The sequence below is a fragment of the Peromyscus maniculatus genome, chromosome 10 (genome assembly GCF_049852395.1).
Source record: "Peromyscus maniculatus bairdii isolate BWxNUB_F1_BW_parent chromosome 10, HU_Pman_BW_mat_3.1, whole genome shotgun sequence".
Taxonomy (NCBI): domain Eukaryota; kingdom Metazoa; phylum Chordata; class Mammalia; order Rodentia; family Cricetidae; genus Peromyscus; species Peromyscus maniculatus.
In genome coordinates, this window is record NC_134861.1 from 92,012,260 (window position 1) to 92,039,792 (window position 27,533).

General features: G+C 42.7%; 1 protein-coding gene and 1 long non-coding RNA gene across 3 annotated transcripts in view; one reads left to right on the forward strand and one right to left on the reverse strand.

Moving 5' to 3' along the window:
* Rasgef1b (RasGEF domain family member 1B) overlaps positions 1 to 27,533 on the reverse strand; it is a 521,256-nt gene that overhangs the window by 290,514 nt on the left and 203,209 nt on the right. The gene's annotated exons all lie outside the window — the stretch shown is intronic.
* Positions 6,596 to 7,828, forward strand: LOC143267537 (uncharacterized). The gene is made up of 3 exons (XR_013042676.1): positions 6,596 to 6,793; positions 7,313 to 7,514; positions 7,661 to 7,828. It is a non-coding gene; the product is annotated as an uncharacterized LOC143267537 (long non-coding RNA).

The window sequence follows — 27,533 nt, forward strand, 5'->3', positions numbered from 1 at the left end:
TGAGCCAGTCACAAACTGAAGCCATGTTAAACTTAGGCTCTAATTATATGAGTACTGTGCCTTCCTGAAGTATATCATCAAATTTGCATGCTTTCAATGATTCCACTTCAACATTACATTATCATAGAGCTGAAAATCTTAAGCATTAAATAAACTAAATACACAAGACTTCACTAGGGCTGGGGAAGGAGCTTGGTTAGTGGAGTGCTTGCCTAGAATGCACAAGGCTGGGTTTGCCTCCCAGCACTGCTGCAGAAACCAGGCTGGTGATACCGCCTGTACTCCCAGCACTCAGAGGTAGACCCAAGATGATCAGAACATTGGGACCATCTTTTGTTACATATCAAGATTCAAGGCCAGCCTGGGGCACATGAATCCCTGTGTCAAAAATAAATAAAAAGAAGAAAGAAGACAGACTTCACAAGATACATCTGCAAAACATTATACATGGTTTATAAAACCTGAAGCTTGTGTATATATGCGCACATGCACATGGGTGAGTGTGCACACGTATGTGTGAGTGTGCATATTGGGCCAGAGGCCAACCTTGAATGTCAGTGTAGGTGTTGGCCGCCATCTTGGTTTTTGAGATGGAGTCTCACTGAGACCTGAAGCTCTGAGGTTTTCACTGCTCTTATACCTATATGTTGTCACTTTAAATTTTAAAATTAGGAATTAAGAATCCCAGCAGTAAACATCTAAGACATTGCCCTGTGTATTTTAAGAGAAAATAGAAGGTTATTAAATTTCTAATAATAATATTCATAATGGTGATATTCTGTTCCAGCATTTCTCAAAGAAGCTTAGCTCTTGGAGATGTTCCAGAAAAAATAAATGGGCAAATAATTTTGGAAACCGGTTACCACTGAGCTGGCCCCCTGGAGAGTCACAAATCACTCATGTGAAGGACTTCTTCAAATTCTACAATGTGGGTTTGAAAAAAGCTAGGCATATTCCTTGAGTGTCCCAATGTATTATATATACCTCAGAACCTTGACAAAGAACTAAGTGAATGAAAAAAAAAGGAAAGAAATAAAAAGTAAAGGAAAGAAAAGGACAGGACATGACGGCTCCTTGGTATGGAGGAGGAGAAAGTTTATTATAGACATGTGGGAGAGAATAGTAAGAGGCAGGCACAGGGACATCTGGGGGAGTCCAGAGTGGCCAGACCATACTGAGCTGGGCCATGTCAGGGGTGACAGGAATTCCAGCCAAGCCGCCATGGTCGTGCATGCCCCAGCAGGACACTTAGTCATTTCTGCCTAGTCATTTCCGGGTCATACATCCTACATCACCCATGTGTTTCATGGTCACGTAATCGTGAGGCGTGACCACGTGATCTATGCGCATGCATGGAGTAGCCATGTAGGCCTGTGTGGGCATGTGCGGAGTGGCCCTTTAAAAGATCAGGCCGCATGTCCCACAAGCTCCCCACCCCTGCCCCATACTCCCACAAGTGTCCTTTCAGCAGGCCTGATCACATCTATCTCTTTCTCCTTGTCTTAATAAAACTCTTATTAGTGGATTATGTCGTGTTTCCTGACCAGAGCGCACTAAAAAACGACAGGGGAGGGGCAGGGAGGGGAACCAGTGCAGCAGCCAGGAGGCCAAGGGTACAAAAAAGGGTCGGTAATCAAAAGGTCTGGAGTATATAGGGGGGAGCCTTTGGGGGAAGGGCAGCCCAGCCCCTGGGCTGGAGAGTTCAGGGTGGAGGAAAGGTATGCCAGCCATACCCGTAACAAGTAGGGACTGAGGGATGCTGGGAGAACCTGGCGGCCAGGTCCACTTTGATATGTTCAATAGGCACCTCAGTCATTTGTCCCCAAGTTTGGGATTTGACACTAAGGCCCTTTGGAGAGCATGACACTAAGGCCCTGGGAACACTAGTGATTCATTGACTCAAAATAAATGGCCCAAAGCACAGAGCCAGGGTTCTTTGCAATGCACATGCCCTTTGACCCTCTGAGTCTACAATACGCACAGGCTCCATAGTCATGGGCTGGATTTTCACTGAGCTTCATGATCCACTTTTCCCATTACCTGTAAACCTTTGTTTTTTAATTTTTATTGTTTCTTCGGGGTATCTTCAGAGTTTCCTCAGAGCATTTTTATTAAGTGAACATACAAATCAGAAAAGGATACACTATCCTTGAAGGGGTTGGGGTCAAAGTTAAAGTGGACGAACTGTAATAAAGCACATATATTTGTGTGTGTGTGTGTGCACATTCATGCGCATTAATAAAAGCAAAGGGTAAAATTAGCATTTTCCTGTTTTAGAGCTGTGTACCAAATTTAGCTCCCACTTTCTACGGGTTAAACAAAGACGGGGAAAACACGATGCATCATGCCCATAAGAGGAATAAACCAACAAACAGCATGATTGTTCCTGGTACGGAGGCAGGCCCCAGCCAGACCTCCTACAGGATGTCACAATGAGCCATTATGACGTGTGTGACCAAGACCTTCATACACATCCCACAGTAAAATCAACTGCAATGCTCAGTTGTTGATGAGCAGAGCTGCTTAGGACGATTATCATCTCTGGAGGAGTGGCTGGGCTGTAATGTCTGCAAATGTACCTTTGTCACTCTGATTTCTTATAATCAGACAAATTTAATTGGGGCAGACAGCAATCACGCACTAATGGGTAGCTTGCTCCTCGGTGGGCTTGGGGAAGATGCCTTCACGCTGACCAGGTCCACAGTGTACTGAAGCAGCAACCGACTGCAGGAAATTCTGTACAGCTCTCTTAGCTCTGGCTGTGATCACCAAACACAGCAGCTCACAAACAAACAAACAAAAAATGGATTTCAAAGGAAACGCTATTTCTCCCAGTTCTGGAAGCTGGGTGTCCAAGAACAAGGTGCTAGGAGATTCAGAGCCTGATTGAGGGCTCATTTCTCGTCATCTCACTCTTTCCGATCATGACTCTTCTTTACTTGGCCTGGCAGAGGCAGCTTCAAGTCTGGCATCTTACCCAGAACCGGCCCTCCTCTGGCCAGTGCCTTGAAAGCAGGGTTCACATGCACCGTCTCTTAGTGTTTTCTCCGTTCACTCCAAACAGTTTGGGACTTCCCTGCACACTCTCCCTCGGGTCAGCTAAGGGCCTCTTTATTGCAGTCCAGTAACATTCCTCTGTCCAAGTATCATCAGTCTCGCTGTGGGCAGCTCCCAGCCATCCCTACCTCCTTCCTTCTGGAGCTCTCCCTGGAGTCTGCTCGGAAAGTGTTCTTTGGCTGTTTGTTCCCAAGCCTGTTTCATTTGTTGCTCTGGCTGGATGGACTGGCTGGGGAAGACTCATTATAATCATATTTCTTTTACATTTGGAGTGAGGGAAGACTTGGCTTCATTTTTTTAGTCTACTGTGTAACTGTGTGATGTTGTCACCTGAATTGGTAATATGTAGAGCTGGGCACTAAGACTGGACATTTCCGATCCCCTCTTCCTGAAATATGTCCTGTCGTCATTTGCATTCACCACAATTATTCCTGAAGAACACATTTTCAGTCCGCCAGTAACTAAATCTGTGGTCTTATTTTAACACTATACAAAGTTCTGAAATTTAAAAATAGCATGGAGTGTTTTGTGCATTTACCAGAAAATAAAAACGGATTATGTGGGTGTCATTTTCTTAGCAATTTGAATAATGAATTAATTCTACTTGTGAATGTATCAAAGTTAGGCCTGTTTTCCACAAAAGACTTAAGAGTCTGTGTCATCTATTCATCCTGTGATTTAGCTCAAGGGAAGAATTGCCAGAAAACATCCATTCAGAACCCGGGGCCACAGGCTCTCTGCTTTGTGTGTTGAGCTCAGCCCTCTGGCACCACCAGACCTGCTGCCAGACAATGATGGATTCACAGCTCTTCCAGCCGGGCTGAGCACCCCAGCCTCTATGGCATGAACCCCCCTTTGCTCTTTGAGCAGCCTGTTGGAGGGCAGTCCCCCGCTGGCTGAAACAGCAGGGAGAGAACTCCAGCTTGGAGCTGCCCTTTCCCTGCTTCTGTGGTCCACTTGGCACTGGGCCCAGCCAGCAGCTGCTCCCTTCCAGAAGCTTCCAGTGACCTCTACACACACACACACACACACACACACACACACACACACACGCACACGCACGCACGCTCGCACGCGCGTGCACACACACACACACACACGCACACGCACACGCACACGCACACGCACACGCACACACACAAACATGCACGTATACATGTGCGTACACACCCCTTCAGATAAAGGAGGACACTTAGTTAATGTCTTAACCTCCATGAACAGCTGCTCCACTCTCCAGGACTTGAAAAGCATCCCCCTGCTCACTTCTAGATCGTCAGCTGAGGCAAATAACCAGCGCGTTCAGTAACATAGCGCCGACTTCTTCAATAGTGGAAGGGCCCTGGTATAAACGTGGGAGAACCGGCAGAAGGTTGCACTCCCAGAATTCACCAGGGACTGGCTGACCCAGACACTCCAAGGCAGGCTGTAGGCTCCCTTCCCAAGTTTCAAATTACCAGGGCTGCTCATCTCAGTTGCTGCCTCTCAGTCAGAGCCAGAGGGGAGACTGCTGCTTAGGAGGAAATCTTTCCCAAACACATAGAAAGAAGGCAGATGTTTGTGCTACATTTTCTATGTAAGATTTACCCGTCCCCCCAAAAGCATTCTTAAGAGAATAATCTGAGTAAACGAAGGATCAAAAAAGTTTCTTCTCTATGGTACCTTTATTTTATTCTAAAACTATCAGGCAAGACAGTGTCTACCAGCATCCTGAAAATATGGAGTCACCTGAAAGTGAAATGTATAAAGTCAGTCTTTGGAATGCCTGTCAACTCTCTCCTGAGCTGTGCATTTTTATTTCTAATTTTTGATCCACTTGTCCTTACTATGAACTTGAAAAATAATTGGAATTTTTTGCGGCTGCTTTAAACAACTATATTTAGTGTCACAAGAACAGAAACACACAGACACGGCCTGTGTATACATGTATCTATTTTAATTCAAGTTCCCTCCCATTTTTAGACACATGGTACAGGAGCTCATTCTTAGTAAGAACCACCAAGCTCATGCCGTATCAATTCTGCTAACACAGCACTCTAAAGATGAGAACTCTGAGCCTAGGCAGGTCTAAGCCCCTTCCCAGTGTACCAAGGATTCGCATTTAGATATAACATATACCCATTTTTTAAATGCCATTTGAGATTTTAATATATGTATATGTTCCGTTATGGTTAGTTGCCTTTTATAAAATATAAAACTTGCACAAATTTTTTCCATTAGTCCATTGTTTCTTCTATCTGATTTATTTAAGATAATTCTCTCTGTTTGTTTGCTGCTGTTTGCCATGCTTCTGGAATCTGCTTCAAAACTCCGTTAATGCTGCAGTATTGGCTCTGTGACCTCTTCTATCAGTTTTACAGTTTCTGACTTATATGTAAATATAAGTCCATTTTGAATTGATTTTTGTAATGATTTTGTTATAGAGAATAGATGGGAGGGGTTCAGGTTTCATTTTGTTATAGGTGTTTATTAAAATTTCCTAGTACAATCAATTAAAAAGAAATTAATCTCAAAAAATAAAATAAAGATGAGAACTCACAGAAAACATAAGATAAAGAAGTGTAACCTTTGATACACTAATTTGCATGAACAGGAAATAGCAGGCTGACTAATTTGCATGAACAGGAAATAGCAGGCCTTGAGAGTGTGCTTCAAGAGCAAGCTGTTTGTTTGTCATAGGAAGAGAGGTGCAGAAGTCCAGGTGTGTGACGGGGCAGAGTCCTGAAGGGACACCTTCTACCTCAAATCCAGAAGCTTCCCCCAAAGGTGTTTTCCACCCAACAGTATCAGCACACAGACAAGAGAACACATACAGCAGGTTACCCGTAAGCTCAGCCTAGGGGCAGTGGTATTGGAGTGGACCTTGACTGAACACTGTTTAAGACTGGAGGTAATAAAAGACACAGCCAGGACATGTATGAATGCCCACAGTCATTCAGTGTGCCATAAGAGGACAAATGTTTGCAGACAGAGGAAAAAGGAATGCTGAACAAGGCTCTTAGTATTTTTAGTCTCACAGAAAAGAAATATTTACTGTGTTCAATCACCAAGTCTATTGAAGGCAATTTAAGGCATTAAAAACAACATCGTCATTTAAAATTGTAATGAGAGATGTCACAACTACGAACACAGATGTGACTGAACAAAACTCTGCCAGATTTGGAGCAATCCACACACGCCCGGCCTTATCCTGGGAACTGTCCCACTGTGCACAGCTGTGTGGAGCCTTTATTCAGCACCCTGCAGCTTGTCGGCCACCAGCCTGCTGATCAGCTCCAAACAAGAACTCTAGTAGACACAGCACTGATGCTGGCCATCTGAGTATAGTCTGGGGGGAAGAACAAAATACACGTTGCACCACACACTACACACCCATCACTCATGGCTTGTTGTATACTCTGGATATTCTAGATCAGGTCCTTAAAGAATGATAGTATTTCTATCCAGAGAAATAGATATAAGCAAATAAAACTCAACTTTTATGACCCAAGTGCTGGAACATTCTACACAGACCCTTCGCAGATCATTTTCTATAGTTCCACGTGATCCTGAAATCTAGGATTGGCTCTGGTTTTCCAGGTAACACTACTTGGGTAACAATAGACTCTACTTTAAGAAAATGTGAAGGAAATGCCCAGTTATTAGTCAGAAATTCACAGAAATATGGGATTAAAACAAGATGTCTCAACTTCAACACTCTTAACATTTGGTGCCTGAGTACTCTTCATGGTGAACGTTGGTAAGCATTCCTTTTTCTTCGGTCTGTAAACATCTGTCCTCCTACGGCATAGGAACTCTTGACTGTGGTCATTCATGCATGTCCTGACTGTGACTTTTATCATCTCTTGCGTTAGATAGTGTCTGTCACAGTTGACTCAAATGCTGCTGCCCCTTGGCTGAGTGACCTGGGGACCTGCTATATGTGTTCCTTGTTCTGTGTTTGTGTTACCCTGGGCTCTACCAACTAGGTGCCAACAGTGCCCCATCCATCCCCACACTGTGACAACTCAGAACATTTCCAGATGTTGTCAAACATCCCTCCTGAGCGAAATCACCCCTAATTGAACCAACAGTTTAGGGAAACTGATGGCCCTTTGGGAAACTAAACATGGAGGCCCTCCTGCCAGGTTTCACATCATAACCAAAAGCTGCAAACAGAGATGCAGAAGCCTTCAGCTTCCTCTCTGCAACCAGAGCCCTAGGCTGACCTATTCCGTTTAACCTTTCCTTTTTACATTTGCTTAACATTTTCCAACAGATACGCCATCCTATCTCAGCGCTGTGAATACAAAGTCAATAAAACATAATCCCTTCACTGAAGGAGTTCAGAATTTTAAGGAGGAAATAGAATTTTAAGCAAAGAAGTCAGGGACCTCTGAGGTAATGTGTTTGCTGCGAAGCCTGACCGTCCAAGTTCAGATCCTCAGGACTTACACGGTAGAAGGAGAGAACCAACTCCTGTGAGTCATCCACTGACCTCCATAATCCCCCCCACACACACACACACTCAGAGAGAGAGAGAGAGAGTAAAAAAGTGACCCAAGCAAGCCCAGCCACCTGCAGACCCTGTCATTGTCATATTTTTCCACATTTCTTTCCCTTTCAGCTGCATTTCATCTCCATATCTGACTGCATCTCACCCAGGGCTTCATTAAGAGATTTTGAAGAATGAGTCTTCTCATATTCTATCCACCACTCATTTATCTAGGGCTCTATTCTTGAGCATGACAGGATTTGGATGTGGATGGCCATCCGATCGAGATCCCTATGACTGGGGGACCTTTGGGGCTGCTGTGTACATGGCTGAGCTGCTCATGCTCAGGTATGAAGAAGTTGTACTGAAGAGGTTAAAGTAATCAGGTCTTAGTATTTCCATATTAATTTTGTTTTCCCCAAGCTTGTGGCATACTAAATAATTGTATATTGATGTATGTGTGATAGAGGCCTTTTACCTGTATAATAAGACAAGTTATGAAAAACTGCCACCTATTGTGATGATCAATCATGATTAGTAAGTGAAAAGGGAGCCATACACTCTACCTACCTCCTGCCCTTCTTCCAGGGATGATAACACAGCAGCATCTGGATTTGGTGCTTGGACTTAATTCCCCATGTTCAGTCGTAATCCAAAGTGAACATTCTACAGTGCAATGGCCTTACTGTATTCTAAAAGATCCCAGTAAGTACACTCTGCCAATATTCAGTCTCAGTAACATTTTGCAAGATTCCCCCCACTTCTTCCTTTTGCTTTTGTGAAGGGACAGTGTGGTTTCCTTGTTCCCCCACTGGCCGCTCCTTTCTCGTTCACGGCCTTCTGCTCCCCAGGTCAAGTCTGCAGGTCACAGAGCTGGGATCTCTCCTGTTCCACAGTTGGACCTTTGTCCTATGTCATTTAGTGGGTTTAAGTAATGGTGGCCAACTTTCCAAACTGATTTTCTTGTTCAGGTGTTTTGCCTGAGTGAACAACAGAAATCCTGGGTCCATTGTCAATGCAGAAACTGGATGGGCCAGTTTGGATGTTAGAATGTGAGCCAAGGCTTGCTGGAGATTTCTCCGAAAGAAACTTTTTCTTGTTCTTGAGAGTCAGCTTCTCTGTCTCTCTGTATCTCTCTGTCTGTCTGTCTCTGTGTGTGGGTGCTTGTGTGTTCATGTAGGCGTGCATGTGTGTTCCTGTGTTTCTCTGTGTCTCTGTCTGTTTTTCTCTGCCTCTGTTTCTCTCTCCCTCCCCCCTCCCTCTCAGATATGGATGAGGAAGCCTATATCTCTGATTTAAGCCATGCAGAATCCCACCAGAAGACCCAGAATGCATTGGTAAAATATAACAAGGAAATGGAAATGCACTCATCTTTGAAGACCTCATTGAAGTGTGGGAGAGTCAATCCAGAAGTCTATCTAGGCTGCTCCTTACACGCAATAACAAACATAAGGCTACTAAGCTAGTTTCACTTTGGTTTCCTGGTACATAAAGGAGGAAATATTCTAATCCATTGTATCATGTATATGTTTCCTGAATTTTAAAACTTACATAATTTGTTAGGCATTCATGGGAGGTCAGAGGATGACTTTGGGGGACTGATTCTTTCCTTTTACTGCAGATTATGGGATCAAACCTCAGACTTTCAGGTTTGCAAAGCAAGTCCTTTATCTACTGATTCACCTCGTTGGCCCTGAGATTTTCATCTGACCCATCACGTCTGCTCAGCAATCCAGTACTGTATATCTTGTTTGTGGACATCTTGATCTGGTTTTCTAACACCCCTACACCGCTAAGTTATCCAAGAGCATCGGATGGCCTTTCCTCTCCAAACGTGTTTCTCCCCTGGACCTTTCTGCCTATGAAATGTTGCCCTATGCTCAAGCCAAACTGTAGGAACTGCCTTGGATAACCATCCTCTCTCACCCCAGTTTACTCTCTCCACCTGCTCTGTTTACCTACAAATGGTATCTAATGTTTACACTTGTCCTCTTCACCCCTATTTTCCAGATAAAACTCTTACCTTCTTTCACTTGGGCTCGTCCACTGGCCTCAAACCCAGCCTCCCAGTTCCTCTCTTGTGATCTCTCAATGCAGGCAAAGTAGTTTTACTGAACCGCCAATCAGATCACTAACATTCCCACTTGGAACCCATAGTGACATGCCACAGTTAAGTTCTATGTCTTTGCCTACCAGACTCCATACAGGGGCTGGAGAGATGGCTTCAGAGGTTAAGAGCACTGGCTGTTCTTTCAGAGGACCCAGGTTCAATTCCCAGCACCCATATGGCAGCTCACAACTGTCTGTGACTCCAGTTCCAGGGGATCTGACACCCTCACACTGACATACGTGCAGACAAACCACAATAAAACAAATAAATAATTTATGTCTCAGAAGCCACACCTCCTCAGAGAGACTATTATGCTCCACTTGTGTACCCCTGTGTCACCCCAGCATACTGAACTCTTTTCTGGCATGACTGTCTTTATGAACTTGTGGTTCATCTGTTGGTCGCTGTGTACTAGTTGAAAAGTCCAGCGGAGATGAGGATCTCGCCAGCCTGGTTCACTCCTGTGTTATGACTTCCTACAATGTCACTCTTGAGAAAGAGAACCGATGGACCCCAGGATCAACTGATAGGTTACGGAGACACACTCTACTGCTTTATTGACTATCTTTTTCCTGAAAGGATATCTAACCACCATTTTTGAAGTTGCACACAGTAAAGCCAGACTGAGCCCATTGTGATTATACTGACTCTAGCAACCTTGGGTAAGACAAAGTTAATGTGACCGTTCTCTACCCACGAAATGAATCTGTACGAGTATCTACCTCACAGAAGTGAAGCAACTAGAATAGTACTTGGAAGGGGCTAGAAACAAGGTCTGGCATATAGTGAACGTTGTGTCAGTTTGACAACTGTGGTAATTACCATCTCTGTCATTGAAATGGACAAAACACAACCCACACGGCAAATACACCTCTGCCTGTTTTTTTTTAAATTAAGGCTTGATTGAATCATTGCCATATTGATTCATTTGAATTTTGTCTATGACTGGTTTTATTTTATAAAAATAGAGTTAATTAGTTGAAATACAAAGGCAGTTATAGGCCAAAAGTTAAAATATACACTATGTGATACTTTGGGGGAAAAAAAAATCTGCAAAACACTGTTTTGTATTATGTCCCAGGAATTTATATAAATGTGCATAAAGATAGCAATGATGACTCTTTATAGTTATGCTGGCTGAATTACCAAAAAAGAAAAAAAGAAAAATAGTCACCTATACCCCTCAGAATCTGGGACCTTGGTTTGATCTTTGGGGCCCCAAGTTATTCAATGCTATGTAAAAGCAAATGGCAAAGCTGTTGAGCGTCCAAGCTGCCCTACCCCGGAGGACTGCTGAGGGACACATGGGAGCACTGCTGGTCACTGCTGCTAACTTCTCCTTTAATCCCTTTACGGCAGTAAACAGAACTTCAGCGATTACCAACAGTCCTCCGGCACAGCAAGCCTCAGCAGAGGCGTTGGCAACCTATCTCTTGAGCCTGTAAACAAAACTGCCTTGCAGAAACCAGCTACTCAGAGCTTCCCTAGGTCAGCAAGATGGCTTAGTAAGTAAAGGCAGCTACCCCCAAGCCTGATGACCTGAGTTCAGTCCCTGGGATCAGACTTAAAATCTGCACAATTCAGAAATGAAAACTCCCACAAGTTGTCCTCTGACCTCCAATGGCTTATACAAAGAATGATTCAAATTGCATTTGTATGCCTACACATACACATACACGTGTATTTTCTTTTAAAGCTTCCAATGTTAGTTTCTGGGCTAGGCCCTCAATTTCCTATGGCACACACTGTAGGTTCACTCACATAAAGACTACGCAATTTCAGTCCTTCTATGCTCACCTCTACCTGAGAAACTGGAAAACAAAACATGTGCCAGCATCTCTTTCAGTGAAAGACAATTACATGTCACAGTGCTGGACAAAATGATGTGAACACAAAGCTGCCGAAACCACCTTTCCAGCTTCTGTCTTTTGTCTTGAACACAGACTTGGTGCTTTAGCTGCTACGACCACTGTGATCCCGAGGGAACAGGCACGTCAATCCAAGCCACTTGGAGCGTTTCATCTGAACCACCATCAGCAAAGCCTACCTGTGCTCTGGGCAGAGGAATGAATCATTCTTCCTATCAGCCACAGTCACTGTGTTTCCTGTCACTACTAACAAAAATCCTCCCTAAATATCCTATTTCTCCAACTGAGGAACTAATAGAAGCAACATGGCATGAGAGAGCCCGTTGGGGGCAAGATGAGACTCTGACCCTTCCATGCATTAACAATATTAACTAGGGGACTTAATGTCACGAAGCCTCTTTGCCCACTTGGTAATTCTAACACTCAATGGCAGAAAGAGATGAATTACTATATGCATGCCAGTACTCCGCTCACGTCCACCACTTTTTTGCAGTCTAAGATCCAAGCATAAGGAATGATGCTGCCCATAGTAGGCTGGGTCTTCCCATGTCAATCAGTACAATCAGAACAGTCCCCTGCAGACATGCCCACAGGCCAGCCTAATCTAGACAATCTCTGAGACTTTCCTCCCAGTGGATTATGTCAAGATGACAGTTGAAACTCCCATAGCCCCTTACTGTTTATTAGTGTATGTATTGATGGGCATTCTTCAGTGTATGTTTGGAAGATTATTGGATTGTTTCAGTTACTCTGTCATCAGAAACTTAGAAACTTCTAATGTTCCCACAAAACGTACTCACTAATATCTCCTAAATCATAATTTCAAGAGTGTGGTCTAAAAATTAATAGTTTTGACCATTTTAACTCAACTGGTGATTTGGGATCACACTTTGAGTTGGGTGTCTTTTATTCACGGTGAATGTTCTGGCTGCAGGTGAAAGTTCAGCCCTGTGTATGAGGAGAAGATAGCAAAGCTCTAGGGAAGGCAATAAGGGCCTCTGCACTTCTTTCATCTCTGGTCCAACATTATTAGTATTTTTAACCTAAAGTTATTTTGATAATAATTAATTGTATCTTGAAAAATCTTTCTGCCATCTCATACATCATAAAAATGAAGACACATGAGCAATTTATCAATCAGAAAGTTGAAAATGACCCTGTGTGTTAGGTTTGGAGACCATGTAAGTTTAGCTTTCTGCTTCTTTGGGTGGGGAGTGGAAGTAGTTAGGGTCTTACTGTATAAGTAAGTTGGTCTAAAACTCACAATGTAGGCCAGGCTGGCCTGGAACTTGCACCCATTTTCTTGCCTCTGTTTCCCAAGTGCTGAGATTGCTGGCACGTGACTTCACACTCAGCTTTGGCTTTCTGCTTCTTTTTCAGGGACTTTGAATGCTTGACAAAAACTTGAAGGTTAAAATCTTTATTCCTAAGCAATGATGATATCAGTTTCTGTGATCGGCCTGTGACCTCTCAGCTGACACCAAAAGAAGCCATCTGCCTTTTCTAAAACCACAGCGACCATTTAAATAAAAAGACCTCCTTGGGATTTCATTGAGCCCTTTTGTAATTTATCAAATATAATAGTATTGTAAATATTTTTTTATTTGTCCCTTCCAGATAGATTATGTTTTTCTAATTAGTAGTTAATAATTTATTGGGTACCTGCTGTTTACTAGACTTTTTCCTGGGCAATGTTAGATTAATGACTGTAGTGGGTAGCCATTCCAGCTTTGGTCTGGAAGTTCCAACCCTCATTGAGGTTTCGGTAACTGTCACGCCTACAAGGTGGGGCTGAGAGAGGACCCTGAAGACCCAAGATCCAGATGCGCCGGTGCTGTGGGATGGTCTGTATGTGAAATTGTTCTGATTGGTCAATAAATAAAACACTGATTGGCCAGTGGCCAGGCAGGAAGTAGGTGGGACAAGGAGAGAGGAGAATCCTGGGAAGCAGAAGGCTGAGGCAGAGAGACACTGCCAGCTGCCGTCATGATCAGCAGCATGTGAAGACTCCGGTAAGCCACCAGCCACGTGGCAAGGTATAGATTTATGGAAATGGATCAATTTAAGATATAAGAACAGTTAGCAAGAAGCCTGCCACGGCCATACAGTTTGTAAGCAATATAAGTCTCTGTGTTTACTTGATTGGGTCTGAGCGGCTGTGGGACTGGCGGGTGACAGAGATTTGTCCTGACTGTGGACAAGGCAGGAAAACTCCAGCTACACGCCGGCACTCTTGGTTCCTGGACCCTGGACGCTGGAGGTAGACTGAGCAGAGTTCTCCAGAGAAAACTGTCGGACTGTGCCACACCTTTCCCAGACCCTGTAACCAATCCCTTCACTTGTAAGTTACCCCACAAAATAAACCTCCCTTTTAACTACGTAGAGTGGCCTTAATAATTTCACCAATAAATGACTTCTATTTTAACTTCTCATGGGGCCCTTGAACACTGAATTTTCAAAGTAGCAGAGAAATGTGCTTTAGGCTACACTCTAACTTGATAAGAAAGCAGCCTTCATGCTCTGCTGGGACATTCTTGTATAATACGGCCTTGAGGAGTCCAGTGGAGCCCGTGGGTTCTGTAACGAATCTTAAGAATGGAGAAAATGGTAACAACATCCGCAACCATGTTGGAACAACAGAATACAAAAGCCCCAGATAAAGTCTCACAGTGAGGCCTCTTTGGCTGAGAAAACAAATAGAGCCCTGCTCAGATCCCAAGAAAGCCATGGAAATGTACAGAAAACCACAGAAAATGAGCCTTCTGTGCTATACTGATTCTCACTTGAGACTGGCAGCTACAAGCACCATCAGCTGAGAAATGAGTTACTAGATGGTTAAGGGGAGTTTCCAATGTTCCCAGCGTGAGGAACTTAGAATAAAGTTTTTGGGAAACTGCATGTGTGGGTCTATGAAGGGCAGGTATTTTTAAATGTCTAGCAAATGAGGCAGGATAATTTGATTACATGTATGACATTAGTCCATGCCAAGATGTTCACAGATGGCTTGATCACAACACATTTTCTTTTTTCTTTCTTTTTCTTCCTTTCATTTCTTCTCAGTGCCAGGGACTAAACCCAGAGTCTTATTTGTACTGGGCTAGCACTCTACCACTGAGCCACCTCCAACCACTGAAATGACCAAAGAGCATCATGGACACCCTGACAAGGACATTCAGCTCAGCAACATTTGCAGGTCAATCCATGAAGGTGATGGCTAGGTATCTCTAATAACCTTCCTGAGTACCATCATTTCAAGTTTACCTATGATGACTTCAGCTTTGAGAGTGAGGGAGCATGGGAAGGAGCAGAAGAAGGGGACATGGGAAGGAATGGGGGGAGGCGAGAGAAAGGCAGAAGTGACATAATTACATTTTAATTAAAATGTATTAAAAATAAATTATGTATATTAAAAGTAAAATTATAAAAAAGGAGAGAGTGGGTATCCCAGCATCCTAGCACCGTCTTATCAGAAAGTTTTTAATAATAAGAACCTTAAACACACACACACACACACACACACACACACACACACACACACACGCACACACACACACACACAGGCTCAAAGCACAAAGCCTCCTTGGCCTTTGGCAAACCATCCAGCAAAGGTCACGTTAGTCCTCTCCTCTGAGATAACCACTATCAGAACAAAGCTAACTGTACGTGACTTTTCTCCATCTTGTCAGAGAGATGACTTGCGGAATTAACGGGCTCTCCTTCAAGAAAAGAAGCACCACGGATGCATGATTCCTGGATGGGGTCGCCCTTCTGTTTCCTTCTACCTGTTAAAATGAAGACGCTTCAAGGCTCAGGAACTGTGGTCTTCCACTGAGAAGTTCTTTTTGATTAGATTTTTTTTCTACTTATTTTGCAACAAGAAAGTGCAATGTGTGTGTGTGTGTGTGTGTGTGTGTGTGTGTATATATACACACACACACACACACAATGGTACAGTGTCTGTCAGGAATTGTGGTTTTTATTAGATTTTTTTCAACTTATTTTGTAACAAGAAAGTACAATGTGTGTGTGTGTATACATATATATATATATATATATATACATATATATATATGGGTAATGTTTAATGGTACAGTGTCTGTCAGAATGAAAATAACATTCATATTTATCCTAGAAGAAAACATATATATTATCACAAGTGTCTGTTAATTGAAGCAAAAGAAAAAAAATAAGCAGATGTTAATTCTTTCAAATTGTACAGGCTAATTATCCTCCAACTTTAAGTGCAAAGGTCAAAAGGCTAATGTGCAGCTTAATCAGAAAAATTATGTAAATTAGCCCAAATCAAGCATATCATATAACCCCATCATCAGTGAAATACGTGCTTTGCTGGGAAATCAAGTGAAACCTCCAGTCCTTTGACCAGTAAAGGGAGAGAGGGAAAGCCTGAAACAGGTGAAGGCTGTGTGGTCAGAAGTGAAAGCACGGCACTGAGAAACGGGAACAGACTCCAGCAATCCGCGCAGTGATTTCAGCAAAGTCGCTAACACGCAAGCACCAGGAAGGCAGAGTCTGGGCTGGTTCATCTACCCCTACTACCCAGCACGTAGTAGGTCTTCAGCACATCTCCTTGAATGGATAGTTAATGAATTGTCAGAATAAAAACATGTGCAAACATGGCAAGGTTAAGTTCAACAAATACAGCTACAGGTCACTACTTACATCTTTCTTCCTGAAGGAATTTCATATCCATGACCCTAATAACCTCCTCTTGAACAAATATAAACAAACAAAAAAAAGCACTGAAACAGAATTTAATTTTCTAAACCCAACAACAATACCTCCTTTGTGTTCACATCAATCTCTACAGTGATGCCAACTTGCTCTTAACTCTCCTAACATTAAATATTCCTGAGTATTTGGAGCTCTCTAGGATGTCAACATATTCAAATAAGGAAGCACCAAGAAGCTGAAGTGTGTTTTTTTAGCCTAAGAGTCACCATGAAGTAAAAGCCATTACAACTCAGGGTCAGAGTCTGTTTGAACATTCTCAGGTTCTTATGCCAACACCTAAAATGGCTCCTTCGTACCTGCAGACAGAAAAAGGTTCGTCACTTTCCCTTACTGTTCAAACCTCACCCAAGCCATTAAAAATGTCACCTTCAAGTGGGACGTGTTACCACACACTGTTAATTCCAGCACTCAGGAGTCAAGGCCAGGGTGGATGTCTGTGAATTCAAGGCCAGCTTGGTCTAATATCCCAGGTGAGTCAGGGCTACAAAGTAAGACCCTGTCTCAAAAGAAACTTTTTACCAAGTAGGAACATGGCACATTTAAAAACTTTTTAATTAGAATTAAATTTAATTAGTATTAGAATTACTCACCATATTCTAGAACAAATTTAAAGCAACTTACAAAATAATAGATACTATGAGGAAAACAGTACATTATTTAAAAACAGTATAAGTACACTATTTGAGAGGCTGTGGATATAGTTCAGTTGGTGGAGTGATTGCCCAGCATGCATGAGGTCCTGGGTTTGATCCTGAGCACTGCATAAACAAAACATGATAATGCACACTGGAGAGATGGAGTCAGAAGGATCAGAAGTTCAAGGTCACCTTCATCTTAGAGAGAGACTGAGCCAAGCTGTGCCAGACCCCATCTCAAACCAAATAATTTTTAATAAAAAGTGACAGCCCAGGTAGTAGTGGTGGATGCCTTTAATCCAGCCCTTGGGAGGCAGAGGCAAATAAATGGAACTCTGTGAGTTCAAGGCCAACCTGGTCTACAAAGTGAGTTCCAGGACAGCCAGTGCCACACACACACACACACACACACACACACACACACACTCACACACTCACACACACACTACACACCATACACACACACAACACACAAACACACACACACCATACACACACACAACACACAAACACACACACACACATACACACACACAACACACAAACACACACACATACACACACACCATACACACACACAACACACACACATACACAAACACACACACACACACACACACACACCACACACCATACACACACACACACACACACACACACACACCACACACCATACACACACACACACACACACACACACACACACACACACACACCCCTATAAAGGATACAACAAAAGTAGGGATGAAGCTACGACACAAACTATGATGATTTTGCCCATTTTGCAGCAAGCCACGTATTATCAAGAACCCTCACCATCGAGACAAAAAGGAAGGCGCAGTCACATGACTCCCAACTCTAAAACCAAACCAATTAACCTGGCCAGGAAAGCAGCACATTCTCAGTACTGAGGACAGAGAGGAAAGTCTCTCACCATTTCTGACAGTGTGGGCCTTGGCTAACATTATAGAGAATACTTTCGCAGCATTTTTCCAGTCAGCAGCTACGAGTACCATGCAGGCTTTTAAGGCAGCCTTCCCTACCAGAGAGTTCAATAAGGCGGTGGGGGATGGGGACTGAAGGGAGTTATGGCCCAGGCGCCATCAGAACCCGTCTGACTTAATCCAGAAATTGATTTTTGGTGTGATTAGAGGAGTAGAAAAACCGCACGCCCTACAGCCTACAGCCTACAGCCTACGGCCTACAGCCTACAGCCTACAGCCTACAGCCTACAGCCTACACCCTACAGCCTACACCCTACAGCCTACAGCCTACAGCCTACAGCCTACAGCCTACAGCCAGTCTCTGCAGAGGCTGCTTTATTAGCATTTGAAAAGAACGAAAAGGTGTGCATTCAAAAGTCTGTCTCTTCGGAAACAGACGTGATGCCGCTAGATCCGAGTGAGTGCAGAACCATATGCAGGACCAGCATACAACTCATGGGGCCACACTTCCATTCCATGACACTGCAAAAGGGTCTGTACAAGCTACGAAGAATTTTAAGATGGGAACAATGGAACAAAGCCGTGTGTGTGTGTGTGTGTGTGTGTGTGTGTGTGTGTGTGTGTGTTTATACATGTATGAGAGCATTGTGCCTCCGAGTGGGCATGTGTGTGTGTGTTTATATGTGTCTGAGCGTGTACTGTGTCTGTGTGTCTGTGTGTGTGTACATTTCTGTATGTATGTGAGTGTAATGCTTATGTGTATATATGTGCATGTGTGTATGAATGTGTCTGTGTTTAAATGTGTATAAGAGTATTGTACCTATGTGCGAGTGTGTGTATGGGTGTATGTGAATATATTGCATGTGTGTATAAGTGTGTGTGCATGTTTGTCTATGTGTGTGTTTATGTGTGTATGAGAGTCTATTGTGTGTGTTCATGAATGTGTGTGTATGTGTGTGTCTGTTTATGTAAGTATGAGAGTATATTGTGCCTGTTTGTGAGTGTGTATGTTTATGTGCATGTGTGAGTGTGAGTCTGTTGGAATGGGTGACTTCACAGATGATACACCCATGAAAGTGCTCTTTACCAGGGTCTTTACCAGCCAGGCAGACGTTTTTTAAGGTGCTCTTGTCTGGGATGGAAAGAGAAACTCCTCCTTGTGAAGAGGACTCGGATTGTCCCTGTCTAACACACAGGTAAGCACTCATGGCACCAGAGCTCAGTCCCACAGCACAAACTGGAAACGTAGCAGTTATAGAAAAAGATATCATCAAATGCTCACTTTCACAATGAAGATCAAATAAGGTGCTAAACCTGGGACCCCAATCAAAGTCTATCAAATTCATAACGTTCTCCCCACACATAGTGCCTATTCTCAGAATCAAGGTCTGGGAGATCAGCTACACCATAGCCCTGCCCCCCATCTAGCGCAACACAACACAACACAACACACACACACACACACACACACACACACACACACACACACACACTATAACATAGACTATAACAGCTGTGCTCAGTGCAGAACTCAATGTGATATAAAATAAATAAGTGAAGTTCAGTGGCATTAAGCAAAATAAATTAAAAAAGGAGTGTCATTATCCCTAATATAAGGAAGGAATCTACTCCTAAATAAAATGCAGTATTATGTGGGGGGGAGAAGCAGGGGGGGCAGGGGGCGGCACTCTCTGAGGTGAAAAAAGATACCCCTGAACAGGCTGCAGCTTGAAAGCCGAAGGAGCCATCCCTGGGGGGACTCGGGCTCTTCTGAGGCAGTGATGTCTATGAATAAAATAATCATGATAAATATTGCATTGCCTTTCCTCCCATAATGAAATAAAAGGCCCCTGGTTGCCCTGTAGGACCACAGGGAAGGAAACAACAAGAGATGAAGATGGTGAATGACTGGAGGAAAATCTTGAACGTGTAGTTCAAAATGGCACAGATGGGCAGGGGTGTCAACAAGGAATTCTTGACATATTTTCTCCCTGTCCTTGAGAGCACAGTTAGGGATGTAACACCGAACTTCGTATTTTTCCCCCCAGGCACTACAGGGAATCACCGCAGTAACGAACAGAACAACCAGCCCATCACACTGCATAGTAATGAGTGAAAGGGACCAGGCCTTTCATCCAGATATTGTTTCTTTCACATCAGAACTAACCGCACAATGCTTAAGTTTCACTTTAGGTACAGGGGAAGCGGCACTGGTACCATCAGGCCGGGTGTCAGGAGTGAAGTTCCTTGACAGGACACGAGCTTACTAACGACCACTTGATTTGATTTTGTCACGGCGTCCCCAACAAACTGGAACTGGTGGTTGAACAAATATGTTAAGGAATGCACAGACTGAAAAGACAGAACCAGTTAGGTTAAGTGAGTTGCCGATAATCCACATAAACGGGTGTGAACTTCCAAATAAAAATCAATAAGACACATAAAATATCTCTGTATATAGTTCACCTCTTTGCCCAAATGATATGAGGCAGGATGGAAGATAAACCAAACCAACAAAATAAGTTGTTAATGGGACGTTCTAATGAAAAGAGAAAAGTAAATAGTCAAAACACAATGAGTCAAGTCACATGACTGTGAGTGAACGAAAAGGCAAACCACAATCACGCTGATAAACGAGAGGAAAGTGTGATAAGCCTCACAGCTCACTTTGCTCTGGGAAGAGGAAACCCAGATCTTTCCCAAGGAAGATAAAGCCAGTCCTAGAACCAACCCTCCCCGTGTGAGGAAGAGCGAACAGATCACTCAAGAGACAGTAGACAGCGCCTTACAATTCCAGAGCAGACGTAGAGCATTTGAAATGGTGGCACCTGAGAGGGATAAGCAGCACTTAAAGGAGTCACACACCTAAAACAAAGAAGCAAAACCACTCCTAAAAACCCTGATCTGAGGACAGAACCTCTGGTCCAGTTAGTGATAAAACACTGTCACTGTGATAAAACACTGACCAAAACCAACTTGGGGGAGGAAGGCATTTCTTTAGTTTGTACTTCTTGGTCACAGTTCACCTTTAAAGAAAATCAGGGCAGGAACTTAAGCAGGGACATGGGAGGAATGCTACCTCTTGGTTTGCATGCAGATTCCCTTTCAGCTACCTTTTTTATACCTTTCAGGACTATCCGCCCAGAGGTGGTACTACCCACAGTAGACTGGTCCCTCTCACATCAATCAACAACCAAGAAAACACTACACAGACATGCCTACAGGACAATCTGATGGAGGCAGTTCCTCACACAGACAAGGTTCCCTCTTTCAAAAGACTCCAGTTCATGTCATGTGGTCAAAAAAATAACCTGCACAACCTGGATCTAAAAATAAGCATACAGAATTAGATGTTGACAGAGAAGATAATCAAATCCTGTGTGGATTATTGATGAGCTATTCCTGTCTGCTTTAGATAGAATACTGTAACAGTCAAAATAACAATGGCAATGTAAACAAACACACATATTTATAAGTATTCACTGTGTATCTGGTTCAGGGATGGGGCCTTTTCCTCTGTCCAGGAAACTTATTACACAGCAAAGCTGATAAATCTTACTGGTATCTTAGTCCAGTGCCTTTCCACCTCCTGACTCACTTCACTCCTGCTGTGACTCAGTGGACCCAAGAACTCAGACACATTGCTCAGAAGAAAGGCGAGAAAAAGTCTTGATAGCATGCTTAGAAAAATTGATAGTCCCTAACCCTAACATTCTAGAGCTCTTTCCCTCAGTCATGTCCAGAAGCCATCTAGGCAAAACACTCAAACATTTTTTAAAAAGTAAATGAATAAAATGGTAAAATACGGAAGAAATTTCTCAGAGGAGGAATTAGATTTCAGAATGACTTTTATTAACAAAATACACTTGAGAACAATGATCCAGCTTACATGTGGACATAATGGGGGGGTGGGGGAGTGTTACATCTCTAGCAAGCCTGAGGAGGAAAGGGTGGCTGACTTCGGCTGCCTCTTGTAAATGCAGTTGCTCAATACTTTCTCATCATGCTAATTCTAATGTTCTTGAGAGGGCATTATTGGACTGCCAATCATGCTATTCCATAATATTACAGTCTCAACTACACAGGCAGAAAGATATTCCAGCCAGGCCAACCACATATCACATGCCTAAAGGACCAGGGGCCTGACTACGAAACTAGAAAGTGACCTCAAGAGGACAACAGGACCCTCTCTGGATTGGGCTGAGAGTAGATGTTGGGGAAAGGCCGTCCTTATTCTACTAAACTACAGAACAGCCTCATGAGGCTTTCCAGGAGCCACCCCCTGCCTTAGAGAAAAAGACCTATGTGAGACAGTCCCACCAGCCTTCAGAGTGGAAGGGAAACCAGAAGCCAATACACCAAGGTGCCAGGACCTTACTGTGTAGGAACTGCAGCATTTCCAGAAAATGGAATCAATATTTTCTCTCCTTCCATTTCATATAAGTGGATCTGGGATTAATCTCTCTCACAGTATTGATCCCATGGATAAACCAAAAGTGGACTGGCTCCAGAGTTCCCTAATCACAATGCCCTAAGTTAGGAGTATCTTACCCCGACTTTCTCTCACAATATGAATGCAAATCAATGTTTGTATATTGGTTAAAGCTCTGCTTATGTACCAACAACAGACCTACTATACACATAAAAAATTAAGAATTCAAATGTCCCAGATGATAATGGAGTTCTATAATCCTGACTTGGATGCTGCCCTCTTCATCCCTCCTCTTCCTCGCCTCACACTCCCCAGTAGTAATTTTCTGTAGCTGTGCAACTATTGTCTCCTCTGTGTGAAAGACATCACAGATCATAAGTCTGGGCTCTTGTAGTTATAGGATTTTAAGACAACTAGAAAATGTAAACTCCGAACTATAAGTCTCGATGTTTTCGATTATAAAACTACAGGGTATTGGCACTGTTCAACTCTGAGCACTATCAAGATGTGAAATTACACCCAGTGAGTGTGGAGATGAAACACAGTGCTCTGGGCATGCAGACCACACGGGGGTGGAGAAGGCTGGAGGGCTCGGGATGATACCAGGTCTACTTCATGCCATTATTAACTGTGGGATAAGGAGAGCGAAAACTTTCCTTGTTCTGTACAGCTAAAATGGCTGCCAACTGCCACTACAGTAAACAACTATTACTTAATAACACATACTAGACATTTTCAAATGCTAATCAACAAACTACAGAAACTCTTCTCCCTAAATGAGTTTTGATATTGTTAACCCATAAAATTATCACCATATATTAATTCCATGCAGTCCATAGATGCAAAAATAGATGTAAAAATCCCCTCAGTTCTATTCACTCTCTCCAAATTTAACTGCTAATGAAGTTTTGTTATGTGTCATAGATAGATACAGACAGATGACAGATTATAAAATATAGATAGATTATAAAAGATAGATGATATGGTTAGATAGATGATTGATATAGATGATAGATAGATAGATAGATAGATAGATAGATAGATAGATAGATAGATAGATAGATAGATAGATAGATAGACAGATGGATGGATGACAGATCTACATCTCAAATATAAATGTATTATATTCATCCTCCCACCAAAAACTGGCTCCAATACTTGTTCACATGCAAACTACACAGCAGGGCAAGGCCACCAGTGTCCTCACTTAAAGTGGCTTTACAGTTTGTAAATGCAGAGTCACTATTCACTTCTTATCCTCCCAAAGTTAACACTTGCTTGTGAATCACACAGAGCTGCTGCCCAGTCTTATTTTCGAGAGTAAAGCACAATGAGCCCCTCCCTCTGAACTGAACTACTCCAGGCGTTCTTTGCCTGTGGTCTCAGACTTAATGATCGGTTTTGCAGGCTTTCCTATTTTTCAGGGAGATTTAACTATAAAAACACAAACAGTCCTTTCTCCATTCCTATATGGAAACAAATATCATCTTGTGGTTTAAGCATGGGTGAGGGCAATGATGGATCTTTTTCGGGTTTTTTTGTTTGTTTGTTTTTTGTGTTTGTTTTTGTTTTTTGGTTTTTTTGTGTTTTTTTTTTTTTTAATCAAGATATCTAGATTACCAAGAAAGCAGCATTCTCTCTACCTGGGGCCATGCTTATCTGTAAATCACGCTCATGTGTGCATGCTCACTCAGTATATATAGAGTGCACAGCTTGTTTTTTCATAAATATGATTCATGACTTTTTTTTTTTTTAAGCAATCAGGTCACTTTATAATCACTGAAATCGCACTTCTAAGGGTGAGGAAACACTCTGCCTAGCGCAGACTGTGCCTCTGCATCTGTGCTTAGGAGCCCCCCCCCACCTCCACCCAGACCTTCCCACAGTTAAGAGGCCTTGGGAGTGAACTCACAAAGCTGTTAAGTAGATGCCATTTACTGGTACCATCTCACAGTGCATTCATTACGACATGTGACACAGTGCATTCCCAGAAAATAATGAAAACAGAAGAGAAATACACAACTTTCCTCACCAAGGAAACACTGCACACACCTCCAAGGGATGGCCTCCCTCACACAGTTTGTGGTTACCATGGGTTACCACCTTCCTGGATGCATTTATCTCTGGGGAAGAATGTAGACACCAAGGACAGCACCCATCAGTGAGCACACTGACTGCAATCGTTGTTGTTTTTTCTATGTGTCCAGTGGCTACAGGAGAATAAGGAATGCAAAGGGATTCTGCTATAAAGTCATTTTTAACCATAGCCCAGACCCTAAACGAGCATGCCATTTCCTTGGCTTATTTCTTCTGGAGGCAAAGTAGTGTTTCTTCTGTAATTGTAGTTGTCTTAATAGAAACATCATTTTACTGAGTCTTTTAAATAATTCAGCTAGTCTACAATTCCTGAGATTATTAAATTCTAAGACTTTCTTGATTTGTTTTGTTGTCTATTTTGAGATTCAGAGCCTTGCAACTTCTAGGCAAAAGCTCACATCCCAGGCCAAGGACTTGTAACATGAAATGAATTACTTCTAGAAAGAGAAATTGAAAACACTTAAATTACATTTTTGTTATTAGTCCTGACCTGTCCTTCTGTGTCTGTAGACTTTGTGTCTGTATCAATTACCAAAGACACAGACTCATTGGATTGAAGGAAATATAGAGTGACTTTAAGCCCAGGATCAAGGCACCCAAGGTAAACTTGAAAAGGCTCCAAGCCTACAGAGAAACTACAGGCTGCTGATTCACACACAGGGGTTTAACTCTATCACACCTTAACAACCACCACTAAATAGGCTGTTTTTAAAGGACTACTGCATAGCAATGACCTAGGAGTGAAATCCCCACACCCTAAACCAAGGTTCTGTAAACTGATATATTTATATTTAGTTATGTTTTCAAGAGGGCTAGGGATCAAACCCAAGGCCTTGGCCATCCTAGGCAAAGGCTCTACAACTAACCTCTCTACCCAGCTACATATCTATGCTTTTATCTGGTCCTTATGAAGGTCCCATCACATCTGTATTCAGTGATTAAAACTGATGTGAATCTTTCAAACTCTTAATCATACATCCAAGTTCTCCTTTAAGAAGTACAACATTTCTCCCCAGCATTCCAGAACAATGGTGGGTACCACAGAGATGTTCACACTGAGACTTCATGGTGCCTTTTTGTTTTGCCAGGACACTGGTATCTAATTTAGAAGTCAGCAAACACTATCTTCATTGGGCTAGGTAGGGAATATTTTAAGCTTTGGGGCCATATAGTCTTATTGCAAGTAATTAACCCTACCATTTCATATCTGGGCAGACATATACAATTAAGAACAAAAATGGGCATAGCTGTGTTGCAAAGAAACTTAATTCATAAAAAATATAATAGGTAAATTGTCACATTTGATCCATAAGTCATAGCTCGCCTACCCCTCACAAGACTCTATGTAGTCTTATGATTTATTTTTCATTTTATTTAGCTTTATTTTATGTAGCAGTGCAGCAGACTGAACCCAGCGTTTGCATGTGAGAGGCATAGTGTTATGACTTTAAAAGACTAATCATAACAGTTCTTAGAAATACTTAATTAGCAGTGTTTATACTTTTTAACTGACACACTGTATACATATTTACATATGTGTATATTCTTATTATAATATAGATACTACACAAGGTCACTCAGAGAACCAAAAAAGAAAAAGAAAAGAGGACAACTCAAAACTGACAATAGAGAGACTCTAATCTCAGCAAAAGCTCATATAGCATTTTTTTTTTAGCTTATGAAGTCTTTTCTCAATTATTGTCTTATTTGATTTTCCAACAATGGGAGGGAGCTATGATTCTGTCAGTTGAAAGCTGAGCTCAGGGCACTGTCTGTGAGGCTGGAGTTCAGAGGTCCCGTCGGAGTGCAAAGCTGTTAACTTGCAGAGTGACTGGCAGAGTCAGCACTGAAGATCTCTTTGATACACAGCCTGCACAGCCCGGCAAAAACCACACATGCCTTACCTCTGCGTGGCAGGTCCATTGTTTCCTCTCTAAGACCTGAAGATTCCGTGGGCAGGAATGACTTGGTGATTAGCAGCATAAGAGAACGATCTTGTATTCTAGTCTGCTAATGTCTGTTTTGTGCCAGAATTTTCCCTGTGGCACTGAGCCAGGAGGAAGGAAGCTGCTATAAATGTCTAGGCAAACGCCTGAAAAATAAATTCACAAGAAAGAAAATACATAATTATAGAACTAGTGAACTAAAGTTGAAATTATAGTCAGCCACGGTGCCCTCAGCATTCCTGTGTGAGTTTTCGCAGCGGTGGCAAGAGATGCAGAGGAGCAAATAACGAGAGAGAACTGCATTTCTTTTCTTCTTCAAAGAGGCATCAGCAAAGGTGCTGAACATGGAAAGAAAGAGGTTGTGAGAGAAGAGAGGCCTGTAATTTGTCCTATGTTATACAGATGCATCCTGTGGTCACAAAGGACATTCTGCTGACCTTTTATTTCCCCACCAAAAAACTAGAAGAAATATGTCCAATGAAAGTATAATTAGAAATGTCTTCTCTTTTTTGAATTACATGGAATTTTAGCATAAATTGCATGTGCAAAATAATAGGTTTTCCTTTGGCATTTTTATACATGTGTGTAGTGTATTCTCTAACCTGAGGGTCAGGATCTGCACAGTGCTTGGGCATTTCAGAACATGTTCTGGAAGACTTGCTGCCAGTCCACTCCTGGGCTGACAAGGACTTTCCTTTCACCTTTGTGAAGGGCCTGGCTGGTCTCTGATGGGCCACATCATTTCCTACTTGTTCCTTATAGCTCTCCAGCACTTCAGGCAGATCCTTAAGAAGTCCCTAGCAGATGTTTCTCCCACATTTCCCACACATTCTAAATTTAGCTTCCCAAGTAACGTGCCTCAGAGATGTTCTGATGCGGTCTTTTCTCTGAAAGCGTCATGCAAACGAGGGAACAGTCTAAGCCACTGGCTCTTGTGATTGCCACACTTCCAGCTCTGTGTTTTCAAAGGACGGGTTTCTGCGTGGACAAGGGCAGCACTGTTTGGAAAAAAGAACTAACCCAGAGATGCTGAGACCATTCTCCACAGTGTTCAGGGAACTACTCAGATCCCCCCAGCCCCCACTTGGAAACAATGCCTTGGAAATATTCATGGACTCCCTCCACCTAAGCAAATTACAGCCTGGTGTTGAACAAGTCCACAAAACGGGAGAATCTATTGTGAGGAGGAGGATACATGCAAGCAAGTCGCAGGGCACACAA